The following is a 25,354-nucleotide window of genomic DNA, read 5'->3' on the forward strand; positions in this document are numbered from 1 at the left end:
TAAAAATGGCATCACAGGTTGATCAAAGTATTGAGTACAGGAGATAGGATATTATGTTGAAGTTATACAAGATGTTGGTGATGAAAATTGTGTGCAGTTTTCATCACCTACCTACAGGAAAAATGTAATCAAGGTAGAAAGAGTACAGAGAAAATACACTAGTTTGTTGATGGGACTGGGGGACCTGAGTTATAAGTAAAGATTGAATTGGTTAAGTCTTTATTCCTTGGAGCGGTCAACAAGAGTAGGCAGTCCAAATGGTTAGCTTTAAACTAGATGGGCTGAATGGCCTTTTCCATGCTGTAAATTTCTTTGACTCTCTGACTTTATATGACAATGAAAGGGGGAGGGAAGAGATCCAGAAATGAGGGAAGGGGGATGTTTGAGATCCACAGACTAGGGAAAAGGTGGAAAGAGGGGATCCAGAGCAGAGGGAAGGGGAGGAAGGAGATCCAAAGAAGGGGAACAGGGAGGGAAGAGATCTAGTACAAGAGAAGGGGGAAGGATAGGATTCAGTGATGACTGGAGGGGGGACAAGAAGAACCTGAGATGGGGGAAGGAAGAGATCCAGGGACGAAGGAAAGGGAAATGAAGGAGGAGATCCACAGACTAGGGAAGAGGGATAGAGGAGATCCAGAGATTAAGGAAGGAGGAATGAGGAAAGCCAGACATGAGGGATGAATGAAGGAGGAGATCCAGAGTCGAGAGAAGGGGGATGGAGGGGATCCAGAGATGAGGCAAAGGGGGCAACCAAGGGCTACAGGAGACCCAGAGATGTGAAAAGGGGAAGAGGAGACAGCAGGGGAAGTGTGAAGGAGTGACCCAGAGCCTCTAGAACAAGGAATGGGACGCACACTGAGGAGAGGGTGGATATGGGGAAAGTGGCAATCCGAACACAGGTGGGTGGGGTGACCCAGAAACTTCAGGAGTGGGGGAAAATGGTGACCCAGAGGTGGGATAGGAGATGGGGGTAAGAAATTGACCTTGAGTGGGGGTGTGGGGAAGTTGGTGGCCCAAAGATAGGGTTGAGGGGAGAAAGAGTGACCCAGGAATGGGAAGGGGTGACCCAAAGACTGAGGTGAATGGGATTTTAAAAAGGCGTAGGGTGACCCAGTGATGGAAGTAGTGGGATTGGGGAAAGTGTGAGATTTAAAGATACAGGGGATGGAGAGGGGAGGGTCCAAGTTTGAGTGGGAGAATGGGTCAACTAATATCCCAGCAGGAAGCTTTGCTAGTGCTGCACTGTGGGATTTAAACTAGAGTTGCAGGGGGATGGGAACCAGAGTGCCAGAACAGTTAATACAGAGGTTGTGGAGACAAATGTTGGTAAGACCTCAGGAAAAAGTCAGGAATCAAAAGGTTAAGCATGGTGCAACTAGTGTCCTGAGCTGCGTATGTTTCAATAAGAATTATTGTAGGAAAGGTGGATGAGGTCAGGACATGAATCAACACATGGAATTATGATATTGTAGTCATTAATGAGTCTTGGTTGCAGGAGGGCAGGACTGGCAGCTCAATATTTGGGGTTCTGTCATTTTTAGATGTGAAAGACTGGGAGGGATTAAAGGAGGAGGGGTGGCATTACTAGTCAGGCACTTACTGACTCTGCAGCATGCTAGTAGAGTTGGTAGAGGCCGTTCTGATTGTTGGCAGTGTTTCTGTTCCCGTTGCAGAGAGGCACATTCCTCATCCTATTGCCCTGAAGCAATGTTCTTTTGTCTATCTCTGTTCATTCCATTTCCCCTTAAACCTATCTCTGCTGCTCACCTTCAGTTGCCCCTGTAGTGACGGGTTCCGAATGGTCACCACTCTGGGTGAAGAAGCAGCTTCACTGATCAACTGGTCTCTGACAACTTGCTTCAGACTTTATTTACTTGTGCACAAGGGCAATGGTCCAGTCCCTGTCACTGAACTGCTCTAAAACTTCTGCTCAGAGTTGTCAATTTTATATGGATATTGACAATTGAAATCTTGTGCAACTCTAATGCCTTATTTGCATACATAGAATACTTATCATGATACATTCTTGCAGGCAGTAATAACCAACAAAACTACACACAATTCACACACACACAGTGTTGGAGGAACTCAGGCAGCATCTATGAAGGAGAATAAAGTGTCAGCATTTCGGGCCGAGACCCTTTCAGAAGACCCGCTCTGAATCTTCCTATTCCCCACCACCTCCGCTAATCCCCACCACTCTGTGTCGCCCACTTTCCCACACCCTGTCTCACACCAGTCTTTGTGCCACTCCACACTCTTCTCCACTGCCCCTTCTCTGGGTCGTTTACTTTCCTCTTACTCCCCATCTGTCTCTCGACGACCCTCATTCTCTCTGGAGACTTGCTCCTGGAGTCTTTCTGATCACTGTGACCCTGCAGTGATTGACATTGGTAAACTCAGCAATGGCAATACCAACGAATGTCAGGAGTAGGTGAATAGACTTTATCATTGGAGATTGTTATGTGTGGAACCTTTCAGGTGTGAATGCTATGGGTCGTTTGTTACCCAAATCAGAGGTGTTCCCTATCATTCATCATAATTATGTGCCGTGTCGTATGATGTGGTCTTATCGGTGACCATGATTGTTCTTGGCAAATTTTTCTACAGAAGTAGATTGCCGTCGTAGACAGTGTTTTTACAAGACAAGTGGCCCCAGCCATTATCAATACTCTTCAGAAATTGTCTGCCTGGTGTCAGTGGTCCCATAACCAGGACTTGTGATGTGTGACCATCGACCATCCAGCCCCTGCTCCCATTGCTTCCTGTGCCCCCGACTGGGCCCAAGGGTGACCTGCAGACCAGTGGAGGGAAGGAGTGCCTTACACCTCTTTTGGTAGAGACGTAATTCCGTTCCGCCAACACCCATTATACACCCAAATTGAATAGAAGAAACAATGGTGGCCTGCTGAGAGTGATGCAAGGACATGTGATGTTCATCCTATGGAGCTCTAACATCTTAATTCACTGGAGGATGGACCCAGTTCTTTCTTTTAGATATCACTCTCAACTATTCCCATTAGCTTCTGAGGTCTGGAGATCAGATCATTCTAGACTTATGACCTGATCTCAGTGTTCAACTACAATTGGTAGAAAATTGCTTATGTATTTATCTGAAAGATATATTATAAATTCTTACGGAGATTTAAACTTGGAACTTCTCAGCCCAGTTTTGCATCCTATCAATATCCTGCTGTGACCACTGTCAGCTCTCCACACTATCCACAACACCCCCAACCCTTGTGTCATCAGCAAATTTACTAATGCATCCCTCCACTTCCTCATCCAGGTCATTTATACAAATCACGAAGAGAAGGGGTCCCAGAACAGATCTCTGAGGCACACCACTGGTCACCGACCTCCGTGCAGAATATGACCCGTCTACAACCACTCTTTGCCTTCTGTAGGAAAGCCAGTTCTGGATCCACAAAGCAAGGTCCCCTTGGATCCCATGCCTCCTTACTTTCTCAACAAGCCTTGCATGGGACATCTTATCAAATCCCTCGCTGAAATCCATATACACTACATCTACTGCTCTACCTTCATGAATGTGTTCAGTCACATCCTCAAAAAATTCAATCGGGCTCGTAAGGCACAACCTGCCTTTGGCAAAGCCATGCTAACTATTCCTAATCATATTATGCCTCTCCAAATGTTCATAAATCCTGCCTCTCAGGATCTTCTCCATCAACTTACCAACCACTGAAGTAAGACTCACTGGTCTATAACTTCCTGGGCTATCTCTACTCCCTTTCAAGTCAAGTCAAGTTGTCACATTTTATTGTCATTTCAACCATAACTGCTGGTACAGAACATAGTAAAAACGAGACAACGTTTTTCAGGACCATGGTGCTACATGAAACAATACAAAACTACACTGAACTACAGACCTATCCAGGACTGCATAAAGTGCACAAAACAGTGCAGGCACTACAATAAATAGTAATAAATAATAAACAAGACAGTAGGCACAGTAGAGGGTACAGTAGGTTGGTGTCAGTCCAGGCTCTGGGTATTGAGGAGTCTGATGGCTTGGGGGAAGAAACTGTTACATTGTCTGGTCGTGACAGCCTGAATGCTTTGGTGCCTTTTTCCAGATGGCAGGAGGGAGAAGAGTTTGTATGAGGGGTGGGTGGGGTCCTTCATAATGCTGTTTGCTTTGCGGATGCAGCATGTGGTGTAAATGTCTGTGATGGCGGGAAGAGAGACCCCGATGATCTTCTCAGCTGACCTCACTATCCACTGTAGGGTCTTGCGATCTGAGATGGTGCAATTTCTTGAATAAGGGAACAACATCTGCAACCCTCCAATCCTCTACAACCTCTCCCATCCCCATTGATGATGCAAAGGTCATCCTCCCTCACTTCCGACAGTAGCCTGGGTATATCTCATCCGGTCCTGGTGACTTATCCAACTTGATGTTTTCCAAAAGTTCCAGCAAATTCTCTTAATTAATGTCTATATGCTCAAGCTTCTCAGTCTGCTGCAAGTCATCCCTACATTTGCCAAGGTCCTTTTCACTGGTGAATACTAAAGCAAAGTATTCATTAAGTACCTCCGCTACCTCCTCCGACTCCATGCATACATTTCCATTATTGCTCTTGATTGGTCTTATTCTCACATGGCTCGTCATCTTACTCTTCACATACTTGTAGAACGCCTTGGGGTTTTCTTTAATCTTGTTCGCCAGGGCCTTCTCATGGCCTCTTCTGGCTCTTCTAAATTCATTCTTAAGCTCCTTCCTGCTAGCCTTATAATTTTCTAGATCTCTATCATTACCTAGTTTTTTGAACCTTTCTTTTCTTCTTGATTAGATTTTCAAATGCCTTTGTTCACATGGTTCCTGTACCCTACCATCCTTTCTCTGTCTCATTGGAACATACCTATGCAGAACACCACACAAATATCCCCTGAAAATTTGCCACATTTCTGCCGTACATTTCCCTGAGAACATCTGTTTCCAATTTATGCTTCCAAGTTCCTGTCTAATAGCTTCATATTTCCCCTTACTCCAATTAAACACTTTCCTAACTTGTCTGTTCCTATCCCTCTCCAATGATATGGTAAAGGAGATAGAATTGTGATCACTATCTCCAAAATGCTCTCCCACGGAGAGACCAGATCAAGTACAGCCTCTCCTCCTGTAGGCTTATCTACATACTGTGTCAGAAAACCTTCCTGAATACACCTTAACAAACTACCCCATCTAAACCCCTCACTCTAGGGAGATGCCAATAAATGTTTGGGAAATTAAAATCTCCCATAATAACAACAACCCTGTTATTACTGTACAGTTCCAAAATCTGTCTCCCTATCTGTTCCTCGATGTCCCTGTTAGTATTGAGGTCTATAAAAAACACCCAGTAAAGTTCACTTCCGGGAGCAAGGTTGTCATTGCAGGAGGCAGGTGAATTGGTGACTGTCAGGAGAGGAAAGGGATGCAGGCAGTTGGTAAAGAGTACCCTTGTGGCCGATACCCTGAATAACAAGTATACCATTTTGGATGACCTACCTAGGGGGATGTGACAGTAAACGAGTTGCTGGCTCTGTGGCTCAGAACCGAAGGGGACAGATGAAGAGTGCAGTGGTGTTGGGAAATTCTGTACAGTCTAGGACACCATAGATGGTCCCAGATGATATGTTGTTGCCTCCTGGGTGCCAGGGTCAGGGACATCTTGGATTGTATCCATGACATTCTAACAGGGGAAGGTGACATCTTGGTACATATTAGTACCAGTGAAATAGGAAGGCAAAGAGAAGAGGTCCTAAAGAGAGAATTTAGAGAACTGGGTAGAAAGCTGAAAAGCAAAACTGCCAGGTAGCAATCTCTGGATTGCTGCCTGTGCCACACGTCAGTGAGGGTAAGAATACGGTAATTTGGCAGATGAATGAGTGGCTGAGGAACTGGTGCAGGAGGTATGGTTTCAGATTTATGGATCATTTTAATTTCTTCTGGGAAAGGTATTCTTCTTTTGCCCATTACGCCGCTGGTGCTTAGGAGGGGTCCTCCATCTCTGACGGCATACACAGCTTCCTTCATCATGTCAGTAGCTTCCACTCAGTTTACTGTAATTCATGCAAGTCCTGGGTGGAGACCGATATTGCACTCAGAAATAGAGAATTCTTCATTGCTGTTTCCGTAAGTTTTGTTTGACCAGTCAAGCTTGTTAGCCCTGAGATGAACCCCCGAACCTAGAGGATCTGTGGACTGCTGTTAGTCTGGGCTCTACCCTTTGACTTGTTTGGCATGGGTGACCCTATCAAGAGCCAAAGCACAAGGCCCTGACTCCAGCCAACATAGCTGTCTGGGTCATTGAGGCATTCAAGCCTCAAAACCATGACAAGGTTGTGGTCCTCTAAGAGGTGGGGAAGAGTGCAGTGGTGCAGTGCAGACCTACAGTTATATTTCACCTAGGTTGAAAGTGTGTCCATATTTAAAATGTTAGATTTTCCAGGGCAAAGGATAGTCAGTGGGATGCTTTCTAGCTGTTTGCAGCTGTTGTAAGGCACCAACACAAGATGATTGGGTCTTAATCAGGATGGCACAGACTCGGGCTGCACCTTCTAACTGGCGCACCATCGTCTGGTATGGGGGTGGGGGCTACTGCACAGGATGGAAAGAAGCTGCAAAAAATTGTAAATTCAGTCAGCTGTATCGTGGGCACCAGCATCCAGGACATCTTCAAGCAGCCCCCATCAATTAGACTCTGTTCTCATTGCTGCCATCAGGCAGGAGGTACAGAAGCCTGAAGGCACACACTAATGATTTTGGAGCACCTTCTTCCCCTCTCTCATTTGATTTCTGAATGGACATTGAACCCATGAACACGACCTCAATAATTTTGCACTACTTGTTTAATTAAATATATACTAACGCAATTTGTTTTTATTAATGCACTGCATTGTCCCGCTGCCGCAAAGACAAATTTCACGACATTACCGGTGATATTAATTCTTAACGAGAACGTCTGTGCATCACGGTCCCGGCCGTGCGCATGCGCTATGCAAATTGTGCCACGTCTTCGCTCAGTCGCTGAAAATTCCCTGGAGCCCTTGTGGGGATCGTGGGGCTGTCGAACAGGGAAAGGACCGGAATGTCCCGGGGTGCGGGTCCACGGTCTGTCCGGAGCTCGTAACAATTGTTCTGCAGTCGTGGTGTGAACACCGGTGATGATGAAACCCTGCTCCGACCTACCGCCGATCCTGCAGAGTCTGTTGTCCACTGAGCGCATGCGTGATTTTGGGAAACGACCTGCAGCTACTACACATGCGCGTTTGAACTGGTAACCAATTTTGAAGCGTGGGCATGCCAGGTTGTCTTTAAAAACAAGCACTGGTTCCACGCTACACGTCTCAAAAACAGACCAATGTTTGTATGTAGAAAACTCAGAAGCTATTTTAACGCAGCAAGCTCCCACATACAATATACTTAAGGTCAACAGGCAATTTTGGAACTATTGTCAAGGTCCAACTCACAAATGCAAATATAAAACACGAGATTCTGCAGATCCTGGAAATAAACAGTAGAGCAACACCCACAAAGTGCTGCAGGAACTCAGCAGGTCAGGCAGCATCTAAGCAGAGGAGTAAACAGTCTAAGCATAGTGAAGTGGTTTGACCTGAAATGTCAACACTTTATTTATAGCTATATGGACAGGAAAGGAATGGAGGGTTATGGGCTGAGTGCAGGTCAGTGGGACTAGGTGAGAGTAAGAGTTCGGCATGGACTAGAAGGTCTGTTTGCATGCTGTAATTGTTATATGGTTATATTCTTCTTTATAGATGCTGCCTAATTCACTGAGTTCATCAGTATTTTAGACCATAAGATATAGGAGCAGAATTAGACCATTTGGCCTATCGAGTCTGCTCCACTATTTCACCATGGCTGATCCAAGTTTCCTCTCAGCCCCAATCTCTTTGTCTTCCCCCAGTATCCCTTCATACCCTGATCAATCACGAATTTATTAACCTCTGTCTTAACTATACTGTACATAAAGACTTAGCCTCCATACTTCACCACTTTCTGGCTAAAGAAATTCCTCCTCATCTCTGTTCTAAAAGTACACCCCTCTATCCTGAGGGTGTGTCGATGGTCTTAGACACTCCCACCACAGGAAATATCATCTCCATATCTACTCTATCAAGGCCTCACCCCATTCAACAGGTCACCCCTCAGTCTTCTGAATTCCAGTCAATACAAGCCCAGAGCCATCAAATACTCTTCATATGATAAGCCATTCATTCCTGGAATTATTTTCATGAATTTCCTTTGAACTCTCTCCAGTTTCAGCACATCCTCTCTAAGATAAGCAACCCAAGCCTGCTAACAATACTCCAAGTGAAGCCTCACGTGTGCTTTACAATACTTCAACATTACATCCTTGCTTTTATATTCTAGTCCTCCTGAAATGGATGCCAATATTGCACTTGCCTTCCTCACCATGGACTCAACCTGCAAATTAACCTTTAGGGAATCCTGCACAAGGACTCCCAAGTCCCTTTGTGCCTCAGATTGTTGCTTTTTCCCTCTATTTAGAAAATAGTCATCCCTTTCATTTCTTCTTCAAAAGTGCATGACTGCACACTTCCTGGCACTGCATCATCTGCCATTCTTTATCCATTTATATGCCCATTCTCCTTATCTAAGTTTTTTTATAGCCCCTCTATTTCCTCAAAACTACCTACCCCTTCACCTATCTTTGTATTAACCGCTAACTTTGCAACAAAGCCATTGATTCCATCATCCGGATCACTGACATATAACATAATCTGTCCCAACACAGACCCCTGTGGAACACCACTAGTCACCGGCATCTATTAGAAAAGGCTTCCTTTATTTCCACTCTTTGCCCCCTGCCAATCAACCATTGCTTTATCCAAGCTAGAGTCTTTCCTGTTAATACCATGGGCTCGTGGCTTGCTAGGCAGTCGCATGTGTGGCACCTTGTCAAAGGCCTTCTGAAAATACAAGTACACAACAACAACCGATTCCCCTTTGTCTATCCCGCTTGTTGTGCCTGTCACCTTGTGAGGGTTCATCCTCTTGAAAGACAATGTGACGTTGGCCTCTAAGACAGAGATCACAGGTCACTGCATGCTACAGGTATCCTTACAGATGTAGCTTTATTCTTCTTTTAAAATACACATGAAAGGACTTGAGCTCATCTGGGAGTGAAGCATCACTGGCATTCATGATGTTAGGTTTTGCTCTGTGGAAAGCAATGGTCTGCAAACCCTGCCAGAGTTAACGTGAATCCACTTCTGCCTCTAACCTCATACAGAATTGTTCCTTTGCTCTTGAGTTAGCCCTCCATAAGTCCTGGCCTTCTTGTATAGTCCTGGATCACCAGACTTGAATACTACAGATCTAGCCCTTAGCTGACTATGAACCTCCTGGTTCATCCACAACTTTTGATTTGGGTGCATAGAATATATTCTCATAGGCATACAATCATCCATACAGGTTTTAATAAAGTCAGTGACAACTGTGACATACTCATTCAGTCTGTAAGATGAATCCTTGAATACAGTCTAGTCCACCAACTTAAAACAGTCCTGTAAGTGCTCCTGTCCCTTCTTTGTCCATACTCTCTTGCTCCTAAGAGCTTAACGTATCGAAAGGAAAGGCAGCTAGGTAGAGGGGGTAGGGTAGCTCTGTTGGTAAAAGATGAAATCAGATCATTAGAAAGAGGTGACACAGGAGCTGGTAGTGTGGAATCATTGTGGGTAGAGCTAAGAAACTACAAGGGTAAAAAGACCCTGATGGGAGCTATACACAAACCTCTGGACAGAAGCAAAGATATGGTCTACAAATTATAATGGAAGATAGAACATGTATGTCAAAACAGCAATGTAATGATACTTATGGGGATACCAATATGCAGGTACTTTGGAAAAACCAGGTTGGTGTTGAGCTCAAGAGGGGGAGTTTCTAAAATGCTGACAAGATGGCTTTTTATGGTAGATAAACTTATACCAGATAGTCATGTATAACATTGTGAGTCTTTATTGTGAATCTTTGATTTAAGAAGATTATAACTTGGAGCTTATGTTTAAGGATACACATTATATTGAAAAGATGGGTAGAGCTTGATTCTCATCAAATCATTAAAAAGAAGTGACATAGAATCAGAAGGTATAGAACCGTTGTGGGTCGAGCTAAGAGATGCAAAGGTTAAAAAAAAAGGACCCTGATGGGAATTATATACAGACCCCAAACAGTAGCAAGGATGTGTTTTACAAATTACAATGGGAAACAGAAAATGAATGCCAAGGAGGGGAGGGGTAATGTTGTGATAGTCATGGGCAATTTCAATATGAAGGCAGATCGGGAAAGTCAGGTTGGTGCTGGATTCCAGGAGGGGGAATTCCTAGAGGGATTTGTAGAATGCCTACAAGATGGCTTATTAGAGCAGCTCATGTGGAGCCCACTTGGGGATCAGCTATTCTGGATTGGGTGTTGTGTAATGAACCAAGATTGATCAGAGATCTTAAAGGCAAAGGAACCTTTTGGGCCAGTGATCATAATATGATAGAATTCACCCTGAAATTTGAGAAGAATCAGATGTGTCAGTATTACAATGGACTAAAGGGAATTACAGAGGCATGAGAGAGGAGCTGGCAAAAACTGATTTGAAGGGAACACTATCAAGGATGATGGCAAAGAAACAATGGCTAGCTATTTTTGGAGCAATTCTGAAGGCACAGGATTCCAAAGAAGTAGTGTTTTAAAGGCAGGATGCAGCAATGTGGTTGACAAGGGAAGTCAAAACCAACATAAAAGCCAAAGAAAGGGTATGTAATAAAGCAAAACTTGGAGGGAAAATAGTGGATTGGGAAGCTTTTAAAAAAAAACCACAGAAGGGCAACAAAAACGTCATAATGAGGAAAAGAAGGTAAGCTAGCCAATAATATTAAAAAGACCAAGAGTTTCTTCAGATATATAAAATGTAAAAGACAGTCAAGAGTAGATATTGGACCTGCTGGAAAATGATGCTGGAGATGTAGTAACGTGAATCAAGTAGATGGTGGATGAACTGAGTAAGTATTTTGCATCAGTTTTCACTGGGGTAGACACTAGCAGTATGCCAAAAATTCAAGAGTGTCAGGTGGCAAGAGTGAGTAATGTTGCCATTACTAGGGAGAAGGTGCTCAGAAAACTGTATGGTCTGAAGATAGATAAGTCACCTGGACCAATGGTCTACATCCCAGGTTCTGAAAGAGGTTTTGCAGGCATTAGTAATGATCTTCCCACAATCAATAGATTCTGGCATGGTTTTTAGTCAGAGTGTGGTGAATCTATGGAATTTGTTGCCATGGGCAGCAGTGCAGGCCAAGTCATTGGGTGTATTTAAGGCAGAGATTGATAGGTATCTGAGTAGCCAGGGCATCAAAGGTTATGGTGAGAAGGTGGGGGAGTGGGACTAAATGGGAGAATGGATCAGCTCATGATAAAATGGCGGAGCAGACTCGATGGGCCGAATGGCTGACTTCTGCTCCTTTGTCTTATGGTCTTATGGTATTATGGTTCCAGAGGATTGGAAAATGGCAAGTGCCAATCCACCAAGAAGTGAGAGAGGTGGAAGAAAGGAAATTACTGGTCTGTTAGTTTGACCTCAGTGGTTGAGAAGATATTGGGAGTAAATTATTACAGATGTGGTTTTGAAGTGCTTGGAGGCACGTGATAAAATAAACCAATGTCAACATGGTTTCCTTAAAGGAAAATCTTGCCTGATCTGTAGGAATTCTTTGAAGAAACAACAAGCAGAGTGGACAAAAGGTAATTAGTGGATGTTGTGTAAATAGATCTACAGAAGGCACTTGACAAGGTGCCTGAATGTAGGCTGCTTACCAGGCTAAGAGCCCATGGTATTACAGGAAAGATATTCGCATAGATAAAGCAGTGGCTGACTGGCAGGAGGCAAAGCGTGGGAATAAAGAGAGCCTTTTCTGGTTGTCTGTCAGTGAGTAGTGATCTTCCACAGCGGTTTGTGTTGGGTCAGCTTTTTACGTTAAATGCCAATGATTTGGATGACAGAATTGATGGTTTTATGGCCAAGTTTGTAGACATTGTGAAGTCAGGTGGAGGGGCAGGTAATGTTGAGGAATCAGAGAGGCAACAGAAGGACTTAGACAGATTAGGAGAATGGGCAAAGTGGTAGATGGAATATAGTGTCAGAAAGTGTATGGCCATCCACTTTAGTAACAGAAGTAAAAGTGGATTTTGTAGTGGAGTGAAAATTCAATAATCTGAGGTGCAAAAGGTCTTTGTGCAAAATTCCTTAAAGGTTAATTTTCAGGTTGAGTTTGTGATGAGGAATGCAAAGGCTAACATTCATTTTGAAAGGACTAGAATATAAAAGCAAGAATGCAATGTTCAGGCTTTACAAAGCACAGGGAAGCTTCACTTGGAGTATTGTGAGCAGTTTTATGCATTTTATCTAAGGAAGAATGGCTGACTGGTGACTAGTGGTGTGCCACAGGGATCAGTGCTGGGGCCATTGTTATTTGTCATCTATATCAATGATCTGGATGATAATGTGGTAAATTGGATCAGCGAATTTGCTGATGATACAAAGACTGGAGGTGTAGTAGACAGTGAGGAAGGTTTTCAGAGCCCGCAGAGGGACTTGGACCAGCTCGAAAAATGGGCTGAAAAATGGCAGATGGAGTTTAATACAGACAAGTGTGAGGTATTGCACGTTGGAAGGACAAAACAAGGTAGAACATACAGGGTTAATGGTAAGGCACTGAGGAGTGCAGTAGAACAGAGGGATCTGGGAATACAGATACAAAATTCCCTAAAAGTGGCGTCACAGGTAGATAGGGTCGTAAAGAGAGCTTTTGGTACATTGGCCTTTATTAATCAAAGTATTGAGTATAAGAGCTGGAATGTTATGATGAGGTTGTATAAGGCATTGGTGAGGCCGAATCTGGAGTATTGTGTTCAGTTTTGGTCACCAAATTACAGGAAGGATATAAATAAGGTTGAAAGAGTGCAGAGAAGGTTTACAAGGATGTTGCCGGGACTTGAGAAACTCAGTTACAGAGGAAGGTTGAATAGGTTAGGACTTTATTCCCTGGAGCGTAGAAGAATGAGGGGAGATTTGATAGAGGTATATAAAATTATGATGGGTATAGATAGAGTGAATGCAAGCAGGCTTTTTCCACTGAGGCAAGGGGAGAAAAAAACAGAGGACATGGGTTAAGGATGAGGGGGGGGAAAGTTTAAAAGGAACATTAGTGGGGGGCTTCTTCACACAGAGAGTGGTGGGAGTATGGAATGAGCTGCCAGATGAGGTGGTAAATGCGGGTTCTTTTTTAACATTTAAGAATAAATTGGACAGATACATGGAGGGATATGGTCCGTGTGCAGGTCAGTGGGACTAGGCAGAAAATGGTTCGGCACAGCCAAGAAGGGCCAAAAGGCCTGTTTCTGTGCCACAGTTTTTCTATGGTTTCTATGGTTTTTCTATGAAGGATGTGCTGACATTGGAGAGGATTTAGAAGAGGTTCATGAAGATGATTCTGGGATTGAAAGACTTATCGTGTGAGGAGCATTTGATGGCTCTAAGCCTGTACTCACTGAAATTCAGAAGAATGAGGGTGGACCTCATTGAAACCAATTTAATGTTGGAAGGACTTGATAAAATGGTTGTGGAGAGGATGTTTCTTATTGTGGGGGAGTCTATGTCAAGAGGACAGAATAATTAGAAAGTCTCCAGGATCAGCCATATAATATCATATGTCCTTTGTAGCACTGTGGACCATGACCAGAACTTGAAATAATACTGATGGAGAGACAAACTGAGCCGCGTCACAGATCGAAGGCAGGCAGAAATGTGAAAAAATCTGCAGTTGCTGGAAATCCTGGCCCATTCTGATATAGACAGAAAAACAGTCCGAGAACTGGATGGTCAGTCTGGACCCTTGATCCATGTGTAGTTAGAAGATCAGGAGCTGCATCTGAAATGCTCTCCTGCACCCATTGATGTCTGCTGTAAATCATTTTACAGGTTAGAAATTACAAAGAAATTGTGTACAAATTAACAACACACCAGTTCTAAGGTCTCTGTCCAGATATTTCCTTTGTAAGAGGTATATGTCTGTTGTTGATCCCAGGAGATAAAGAAGTATCTCATCTCAGCTGGAAACATGCTTTGTATCTGAAATTAAGCTTTCTGTTGTAGCTCAGTGAAATCCACTGGGACCAGGGTGCTGAGAACACACCAGCATTTGTTCACTGGAGATCAGTTCTTCAACTGCATTGACTGTGCGAGGGACTCACTCTGTCTGACATCTGACATGATGAATTTCCAGAGAATTGATAGCAGGGAGACATCATTCTCCTTCTCTCAGTGTGGGAAGGAGTTCACTCACTCAGCTGACCCAAAGATACACCAGTGAGTTCAAAGATACACCACTGAGTCCTTCACCTGCTCAGACTGTGGGAAGGATTCACTCACTTATCCCACCTACGGACACACCAGTTAGTTCACATGGGTGAGTAGTCAATCACCTGATCAGGTTGTGGGAAGATTCATACCATCAACAGAAACCCCAGTGAGTTCCCATTTGGGAGAAGCTGTTCACTTGCTCAGATTGTGGGAACAGACTCACTCAGTTACCTAATCTACCGGCATGCCACGTTCACATTGGGAAGAAGCTGTTCACCTGTTCTGTGTGTGGGAAGAGATTCAGTCGGTCATCTCTACTGAAGCCACATAAGGAAATTTAAACTGCATTCACCTACTCAGACTGTGGGAAAGAATTCACTCAGTTATCTCAACAGAAGGCACATCAGTGAGTTCACACTGGGAAGAGGCATTCAGCTGCTCAGACTGGGGGAAAGAATTCACTTGATCATCTTACATATTATCACACCAGTCAATTCACTGTGGGGAGAGACCACTCACTTGCTCAGACCGTGGGAAGGCATTCACTCAGTTATCTCAACTGAAGGTACTTTAGTGAGTTCACTTACTCAGACTGTGGGAAGGGATATATTGGATCATCTTGCTCAGGAGACTGAAAGGTCTGAAGGTAGATAAGTTACCTGAACCAGATGGTGTACACACCAGGGTTCTGAAAGAGGTGGCTGAAAAGATTGTGCAGGCACTAGTAATTGAGGACTGAAAAATTGCAAATGTTACTCAATACTTCTAGAAGGTATACACGCAGAAGAAAGGAAATTATAGGCCAGTGAGTCTGACCTCAGTGGTTGAGAAGATATTGGAGATGATTTGTAATGATGTGATTTTGAGATATATGGAGGGACATGATAAAATAGGCCATAGTCAGCATGGAATTCTCAAGGGAAAATCTTGCTTGACAAATCTGTTCGAATTCTTTGAAGAAATAACAAGGATAGGCAAAGAAGAATTGGTGGCTGTTATGTAGCTGTTGTTTTCAGAAGGCCTTTGACAAGATAATACCTCGTTTTTGAATGATCGACAATTAATATGATGTATTATGAAATAAATACCTGTTCACTCCTTCAATAAGTGGAAGGCAATTTATCTCTACCTGAGGACGAACTTCTCTGCTGCCTCTTTCCTGCTCACAGCATATGTTGGGACATTAAATATATCCCTTCCTACAAACAGAGTAGGTCAATAACCTTTTCTCTACTGTGCAGTCACTGGCGTGTTTTGCAAGCCGGATTAATGTCTGAATCCCTTCCCACACTCAGAACAGATGAATGATTTTTCCCTACGAGTTCTCTAGTGTATCATCATGACAGATGACATAATGAATCCCTCCCTCACTTCAAGCAGTTGAGCATCCGATCTCCAGTGAAGATATGCTGGAGTGCTTCAATGAGAAGTTAAAACAGAAAACTTAGTTTCAGACACAAAGCAGATGCACATTTCAAGCTGCCTTGTTTTTGAAGGATCAACAACTGATATGACGGTGTTACACAGGAAATATTTGCTCACTTCTTCAATAACTTAAAGACAATCTATCTCCAGGTTGCTTCATCCAAATCTCACTCTACACTGACATGTGTACAGGTTCTCATTGTATGTCTGGTGTGGTATCTATCTAGATACATTCTAGTATCTCCAACGCTCACAACACGCTGGAGGAACTCAGCAGGTCGGGCAGCATCCGTGGAAAAGGTCGGTTGACGTTTCGGGCCGGAACCCTTCGTCAGGACTGTAGGGGGAAGGGGCAGAGGCCCTATAAAGAAGGTGGGGGGAGGGTGGGAAGGAGAAGGCTGGTAGGTTCCAGGTTCTTCAGGTGCTGGACAACTGACATTCAGAGTAGGACTGATGAATTGTGTTTGAGTTTGCCATACTCAAAACCTTTGTCATTTCTACCATGTAAAAAGTTTACAAAAATCGTCACAGTTTTTATACGGCTGGTCACTGTGACCTTGAAGTGACTGATGGAGGTGAACTCAGCAATGACAATACCAATGAATGTCAAAAGTAGACGATTGGGCGTTCTCGTGGAAGTCTGTTAGTGTGTGGAGCTTTTGTGGTCTGACTGCAACAGGTCTCTTGTTATGCAAGATAGGTGTTCATTATCATTGTATACCTTAATTGAACAGAAGAAACAATGGTCTCGCAAGGTGATCTGCTAAAGAATCAGAAGTGACACAAGCAGTTTATTTATCTTGTGGAGCTCAAATTGACATTTTAATTCACTGGGAATTGGACCCAATTCTTTCTTTGAGGCCTCAGTCAGAACTACTCTCATTAGATACTGAGGTATGGATATCTGATGTGGACACCAGCCCTGATCTCAATGCTCCACTTCAATTGGTAGAAAATTGCTTATTTACTCGTCTGAAAGATACATTGTAATTTCTTCATGTGAGACAAATTTGGAACTATATTTACTATATTTTTCATCCAAGTCCCAAATCCTTAGCTTTAGATAGCAAGATCTCAGCTGTGCCTGGGTGATCCAGTGCACCCATTTCCAGAGCTTTTTCTCCACTGACCACAACTGTGTCTTTTGGCACAACTTAGTACTCTTTGCACCTGTGTACTTGGTTCACAGTGATAGTACATTCTTAAGCTCAGAGATTTAGAAACCATAGAAACTACAGCACAGAAACAGGCCTTTTGGCCCTTCTTGGCTGTGCCAAACCATTTTCTGCCTAGCCCCACTGACCTGCACACAGACCATATCCCTCCATACACCTCCCATCCATGTACCTGTCCAATTTATTCTTAAATGTTAAAAAAGAACCTGCATTTACCACCTCATCTGGCAGCTCATTCCACACTCCCACCACTCTCTGTGTGAAGAAGCCCCCACTAATGTTCCCTTTAAACTTTTCCCCCCTCACCCTAAACCCATGTCCTCTGGTTTTTTTCTCCCCTTGCCTCAGTGGAAAAAGCCTGCTTGCATTCACTCTATCTATACCCATCATAATTTTATATACCTCTATCAAATCTCCCCTCATTCTTCTACGCTCCAGGGAATAAAGTCCCAACCTATTCAACCTTTCTCTGTAACTGAGTTTCTCAAGTCCCGGCAACATCCTTGTAAACCTTCTCTGCACTCTTTCAACCTTATTTATATCCTTCCTGTAATTTGGTGACCAAAACTGAACACAATACTCCAGATTCGGCCTCACCAATGCCTTATACAACCTCATCATAACATTCCAGATCTTATACTCAATACTTTGATTAATAAAGGCCAATGTACCAAAAGCTCTCTTTACGACCCTTATCTACCTGTGACGCCACTTTTAGGGAATTTTGTATCTGTATTCCCAGATCCCTCTGTTCCACTGCACTCCTCAGTGCCTTACCATTAACCCTGTATGTTCTACGTTGGTTTGTCCTTCCAACGTGCAATACCTCACACTTGTCAGTATTAAACTCCATCTGCCATTTTTTAGCCCATTTTTCCAGCTGGTCCAAGTCCCTCTGCAGGCTCTGAAAACCTTCCTCACTGTCTACTACACCTCCAATCTTTGTATCATCAGCAAATTCGCTGATCCAATTTACCACATTATCATCCAGATCATTGATATAGATGACAAATAACAATGGACCCAGCACTGATCCCTGTGGCACACCACTAGTCACAGGCCTCCACTCAGAGAAGCAATTCTCTACCACCACTCTCTGGCTTCTTCCATCGAGCCAATGTCTAATCCAGTTTACCACCTCTCCATGTATACCTAGCGACTGAATTTTCCTAACTAACCTCCCATGCGGGACCTTGTCAAAGGCCTTACTGAAGTCCATGTAGACAATATCCACTGCCTTCCCTTCATCCACTTTCCTGCTAACCTCCTCGAAAAACTCCAATAGATTGGTCAAACATGACCTACCACGCACAAAGCCATGTTGACTCTCCCTAATAAGTCCCAGTCTATCCAAATGCTTGTAGATTCTGTCTCTTAGTACTCCCTGCAATAACTTACCTACTACCGACGTTAAACTTACTGGCCTATAATTTCTCGGGTTACTTTTCGATCCTTTTTTAAACAACGGAACAACATGAGCCACTCTCCAATTCTCCGGCACCTCACCTGTAGACAGCGACATTTTAAATATTTCAGCCAGGGCCCCTGCAATTTCAACACTAGTCTCCTTCAAGGTCCGAGGGAACACCCTGTCAGGTCCCGGGGATTTATCCACTTTAATTTTCCTCAAGACAGCAAGGACCTCTTCCTTTTCGATCTGTACAGTTTCCATGATCTCACTAATCGTTTCCCTTAATTCCATAGACTTCATGCCAGTTTCCTTAGTAAACACAGACGCAAAAAACCTATTTAAGATCTCCCCCATTTCCTTTGGTTCCACACATAGCCGACCACTCTGATCTTCAAGAGGACCAATTTTATCCCTTACAATCCTTTTGCTCTTAATATACTTGTAAAAGCTCTTTGGATTATCCTTCACTTTGACTGCCAAGGCAACCTCATGTCTTCTTTTAGCCCTCTTGATTTCTTTCTTAAGTATTTTCTTGCACTTCTTATACTCCTCAAGCACCTTATTTACTCCCTGCTTCCTATACACGTCATACAACTCTCTCTTCTTCTTTATCAGAGTTGCAATATCCCTTGAGAACCAAGGTTCCTTATTCCTATTCACCTCGCCTTTAATCCTGACAGGAACATACAAATTCTGCACTCTCAAAATTTCTGCTTCGAAGGCTTCCCACCTGCCGATCACATCCATGCCAGAGAACAACCTGTCCCAATCCACGCTTTTTAGATCCTTTCTCATTTCTTCAAATTTGGCCTTCTTCCAGTTGAGAACCTCAACCCTAGGACCAGATCTATCCTTGTCCATGATCAAGTTGAAACTAATGGTGTTATGATCACTGGAACCAAAGTGTTCCCCTACACAGACTTCTGTCACTTGTCCTAACTCGTTTCCTAACAGGAGATCCAATATTGCATCCCCTCTAGTTGGTCCCTCTATATATTGATTTGGAAAACTTTCCTGAACACATTTTACAAACTCTAAACCATCTAGCCCCCTAACAGTATGGGAGACCCAATCAATATATGGAAAATTAAAATCCCCTACCACCACAACTTTATATTTCCTGCAGTTGCCTGCTATCTCTCTGCAGATTTGCACTTCCAATTCTCTTTGACTATTGGGTGGTCTGTAATACCATCCCACTAATGTGGCCATACCTTTCCTGTTTCTCAGCTCCACCCACAAGGACTCAGTAGACAAGCCCTCTAATCTGTCCTGCCTGAGCACTGCTGTAATATTTTCCCTAACAAGCAATGCCACTCCCCCACCTTTCATTCCTCTGCCTTGATCACATCTGAAACATCGGAACCCTGGGATATTAAGCTGCCAGTCCTGCCCCTCCTGTAGCCAAGTTTCACTAATTGCTACAACGTCATAATTCCACGTGTCAATCCACGCCCTCAACTCATCTGCCTTCCCTGCAATACTCCTAGCATTGAAATATATACACCTCAGAAGATTTTCTGGGTAAGAACAGTGCTATTGAAAGCATTTACAAACATTATCATCCCATTGCCAAATTGCACCAATCCAATCAAGATTTTATGAGAACATGGCTGCTTGTTTAATACAGCAAGCTTCCACAAGCAATACACACTATGTCGACAGACATTGTATGTCAGCAGTCAAAGTAAACCTAATTTATTTTTCACTGTCAATCAACTTACAAACATTGCTAATCTGTCATTCGTGCCATGAAAGAATGGCAGGGATCAGCTGGGTACAGTTGATGTACACTGGATGTGTTCTCAGCAACTTGATCTCAGTGGATTTCATGGAAGAAAGGAAAGGGGGGGGAGCACCTGAGGTAAGGAGATAAGGTGAGAGGGGCAAATGTTTCACACACAAAATGCTGTAGGAACTCAGCAGTCATCTATGGAAATGAATAAACAGTTGGTTTTTCAGGCTGAGACTCTTCAGGGCTGAAAGGAAATGGGAGGACACCCAAATAAAGAGATGGAGGGGAAGGAGGATAGCTAGAAGGTGATAGGTGGTGAAGTCAGGTGAGTGAGAAAAATAAAAGGCTGGGGAGGGAAGAATGTGATAGGAGAGGAGAGTAGACCATAGGAGAAAGGGAGGAAGGGGGATCTTTGGCGAGGTGAGAGAGAAGAGGCCAGAGGGATTTGTAAATCACAGTGTAATGTTTACATAGGTTTCTGTTATGGTAACATTACACCCCCTGCTGTTCACATAAGCTTCTGCAATCAGAAAGTGCAGTAACAGTATGAATTTGAAGTCAGAATACTGAGTTAATGACAGGATTTTTAGCAGTGTGGAAGTTCAGAGATAAGGAAACTCTCAGATTTCTGGGTAAGAACAGTGCCATTGAAAGCACTTACAAGTATTGCCTCCCCCGCTGCCAAATTGCACCAACAAAGTCAATATTTTTATGAGAATTCAGCTGCCAGTTTAACACAGCAAGTTTCCACAAGCAATATACTCCATGTCAACAGGCATTGGGAGTGTCAGCAGTAAAAATCAACCTAATTTTTTTCTCAAATAAAGTTGCTGGTAAATGCAGCAGTCCAGGCAGCATTTCTGGGAAGAGGTACAGTCGACGTTTCGGGCCGAGGCCTTTCGTCAGGACTAACTGAAAGAAGAGCTAGCAAGAGATTTGAAAGTGGGAGGGGGAGGGGGACGAAGGATCTCACCCCAAAACGTCTAATGTACCTCTTCCTAGAGATGCTGCCTGGCCTGCTGCGTTCACCAGCAACTTTTATGTGTGTTGCTTGAAATTCCAGCATCTGCAGATTTCCTCGTGTTTGCATAATTTTTTTCTGTCAGTTTCCAAATGCTGCTACTCTGTCATTTGTTGCCACCCCCTCTGTTCCCCTGCTCGTCATTAACTCTTACACCTCCCACTGTCCAGAGACTGAAACTCTGCTGTGTGTTGATCCATCTCTGGTGTCTGACCCTGCTGCATTGAACATCCAACTTAATGTTCCATGTAACACACATAAAAGTTGCTGGTGAATGCAGCAGGCCAGGCAGCATCTCTAGGAAGAGGTGCAGTCGACGTTTCAGGCCGAGACCCTTCGTCAGGTCTAACTGAAGGAAGATTGAGTAAGGGATTTGAAAGTTGAAGGGGGAGGGGGAGATCCAAAATGATAGGAGAAGACAGGAGGGGGAGGGATGGAGCCAAGAGCTGGACAGGTGATAGGCAAAAGGGATACGAGAGGATCATGGGACAGGAGGTCCAGGAAGAAAGACAAGGGGGGGGGGACCCAGAGGATGGGCAAGGGGTATATTCAGAGGGACAGAGGGAGAAAAAGGAGGGTGAGAGAAAGAATGTGTGTATAAAAATAAATAACGGATGGGGTACGAGGGGGAGGTGGGGCGTTAGCGGAAGTTAGAGAAGTCGATGTTCATGCCATCAGGTTGGAGGCTACCCAGACGGAATATAAGGTGTTGTTCCTCCAACCTGAGTGTGGCTTCATCTTTACAGTAGAGGAGGCCGTGGATAGACATGTCAGAATGGGAATGGGATGTGGAATTAAAATGTGTGGCCACTGGGAGATCCTGCTTTCTCTGGCGTACAGAGCGTAGGTGTTCAGTAAAGTGGTCTCCCAGTCTGCGTCGGGTCTCCCCAATATATAAAAGGCCACATCGGGAGCACCGGACGCAGTATATCACCCCAGCCGACTCACAGGTGAAGTGTTGCCTCACCTGGAAGGACTGTTTGGGGCCCTGAATGGTGGTAAGGGAGGAAGTGTAAGGGCATGTGTAGCACTTGTTCGGCTTACATGGATAAGTGCCAGGAGGGAGATCAGTGGGGAGGGATGGGGGGGGACGAATGGACAAGGGAGTTGCGTAGGGAGCGATCCCTGCGGAATGCGGGTGGGGGGAGGGAAAGATGTGCTTAGTGGTGGGATCCCGTTGGAGGTGGCGGAAGTTACAGAGAATAATATGTTGGACCCGGAGGCTGGTGGGGTGGTAGGTGAGGACCAGACGAACCCTATTCCTAGTGGGGTGGCGGGAGGATGGAGTGAGAGCAGATGTACGTGAAATAGGGGAGATGCGTTTAAGAGCAGAGTTGATAGTGGAGGAAGGGAAGCCCCTTTCTTTAAAAAAGGAAGACATCTCCCTCGTCCTAGAATGAAAAGCCTCATCCTGAGAGCAGATGCGGCGGAGACGGAGGAATTGCAAGAAGGGGATGGCGTTTTTGCAAGAGACAGGGTGAGAAGAGGAATAGTCCAGATAGCTGTGAGAGTCAGTAGGCTTATAGTAGACATCAGTGGATAAGCTGTCTCCAGAGACAGAGACAGAAAGATCTAGAAAGGGGAGGTAGGTGACCGAAATGGACCAGGTAAACTTGAGGGCAGGGTGAAAGTTGGAGGCAAAGTTAATAAAGTCAACAAGCTCTGCATGTAGCGAAGGAAAAGTGGGGGACAGATACCAGAATAGGCACGGAACATAGATTGTTCCACAAAGCCAACAAAAAGGCAGGCATAGCTGGGACCCATATGGGTGCCCATAGCTAATGTTCCATGTTCTGCTTTTGACTTTAGAGCACGCTGGTGTACTCCAACAACCCCAATGTGTGGGACACTGCCCTTTAGAAGTGAAAATAACCCATAACGTTGAAATGGACAGGGAATAAGGTGGGTAACTAACAATGTCATTCTTCCTCGGCCCAAACAACATGTCAGACATAACTGCGGTCAGCACATCTTCTTCAGTCTGCAGAAAGTCATGCAGGAAATTCAAGGGAAACCTCCTCACCCACAGAGTGGTGACTGTTTGGAAGCCATCACTACAGGGAAAGTGAAAGGTGAACAGCAGGGAAGGATTTAGAAGGACTGTCATGGAACAGAAAGGCTGGCAGAGACCAGCTGGGTGGAGTTGACTCTCTAATGTACACTGGGTGTGTTGTAGTTTCACTAAGTACCTGAGACAGTTGAAAATAGAACTGACTTATTTGTCACAGATTCAGAATATTAAACTCCAGTCCCATTAAATGTGAACAATAGCAGAAGGAACTCCTCCCAGTCCCAGTGACCAGGGTGCAGAACTGGGTGTGATGAACAGCAGCAGAGAATTTCAGAGTTTGACACCAACAGTCATTTTTGAATTTGTCTCTGGATTTGGTAACTGTGATGGTTAAATATCAAGCATGCAACTAATTTAAACTTTTTCCCTAGTGTGAACTCCATAGTGCTTCTGAAGGTCGACTGAATGATTGAATCTCTTCCCACAGTCTGAGCAGGTGAACAGCCTCTCCCCATTGTGAATTCGGTAGTGCGCCACAAGGTTGCTTGACTGAGAAAATCCTTTCCCACATTCTGAGCAGGTGAACGGCCTCTCTCCAGTGTGAGTTCGCAGATGCTGCTTCACGTCAGATGTTCGACAGAATCTCTTCCCACAATCTGAGCAGGTGAATGGTTTCTCCCCAGGTGAAATTAAGTTTTCTGTTTTAACTCAGTGAGTCCACTGGAATTGGGGTGCTAAGAACTCACCAGCATTTGTTGATCTGTTCTGTCTGTGGGAAGCATTTCATCCTGTCATCCAAGCTGATAATACGACAGAAATTTCACAGCAGTGAGAAGTCATTCACTTACTCTGTCTGCTTTGTAAGGGATTCACTCACTCAGCCAATCCGCAGACACACCAGTGAGTTTACGGGAAGAGAGACTGTTCACTAGTTCCATGTGTGGAAAGAGATTCACTCAGTAATCTGATCTGCTGACAGATGAACAAGCTCTCACAGTGGAAAGGCTGTCCACTTGTTCAGGCTGTGGGAAGTGATTCAGTCTGTCATCCCATCTGCAGACACACCAGTGAGCACACACGAGAGAGGCTACTCACCAGGTCAGTCTGTGGCATTCACTTAGTCATTCCACCTACAGATACTCCAGTCAGTTCACACTGGAGAGAGGTCATTCACCTGCGCAGAGTGTGGGAAGGGATTCACTCGATCATCTGACCGACTGGCACACCAATCAATTCACAGTGGGGGTGGGGGGGGATGCTGTTCACCTGTGCAGACTGTGGGAAAGGATTCAATCAATCATCTGACTTATTGGCACACCAGTCAGTTCATACTGGGGAGAGGCCGTTCAACTGCTCAGAATAGGCAATAGGTGCAGGAGTAGGACATTCGGCCCTTCGAGCCAGCACCGCCATTCACTGTGATCATGGCTGATCATCCACTATCAGTATCCAGTTCCTGCCCTATCCCCATAACCTTTGATTCCACTATCTTTAAGAGCTCTATCCATCTCTTTTTTGAAAGCATCCAGAGACTTGGCCTCCACAGCTTTCTGGGGCAGAGCATTCCAAATATCCACCACTCTCTGGGTGAAAAAGTTTTTCCTCAACTCCGTTCTAAATGGCCTACCCCTAATTCTTAAACTGTGGCCTTTGGTTCTGGAGTCACCCATCAGCAGGAACATGCTTCCTGCCTGCAGCATGTCCAATCCCTTAATAATCTTATATGTTTCAATAAGATCCCCTCTCAGCCTTCTAAATTCCAGTGTATACAAGCCCAGTCGCTCCAATCTTTCGACATATGACAGTCCCGCCATCCCAGGAATTAACCTTGTGAACCAATGCTGCGCTCCCTCAATAGCAAGAATGTCCTTCCTCAAATTTGGAGACCAAAACTGCACACAGTACTCCAGGTGTGGGCTCACCAGGGCCCTGTACAGCTGCAGAAGGACCTCTTTGCTCTTATACTCAATTCCCCTTGTTATGAAGGTCAGCATGCCATTAGCTTTTTTCACTGCATGTGGGAAGGGATTCACTCGGTCATCTCAGTTGAAGGCACATCTGCGAAATCACACTGGGGAGAGACCGTTTATCTGCTCAGACTGTGGGAGTGGATTCACTCAATCATCCCAATGAAGGGGTACATTGCTTCCCGCAGACAGAACAGATCAACAAATGCTGGT

General features: G+C 44.4%; 1 pseudogene; it reads right to left on the reverse strand.

Annotated features, from left to right (window-relative positions):
- The window catches only part of LOC140204659 (uncharacterized), a 69,113-nt pseudogene that overhangs the window by 27,305 nt on the left and 16,454 nt on the right, over positions 1-25,354 (reverse strand).

The sequence above is a fragment of the Mobula birostris genome, chromosome 11 (genome assembly GCF_030028105.1).
Source record: "Mobula birostris isolate sMobBir1 chromosome 11, sMobBir1.hap1, whole genome shotgun sequence".
In the NCBI taxonomy this organism is placed as follows: Eukaryota; Metazoa; Chordata; class Chondrichthyes; order Myliobatiformes; family Myliobatidae; genus Mobula; species Mobula birostris.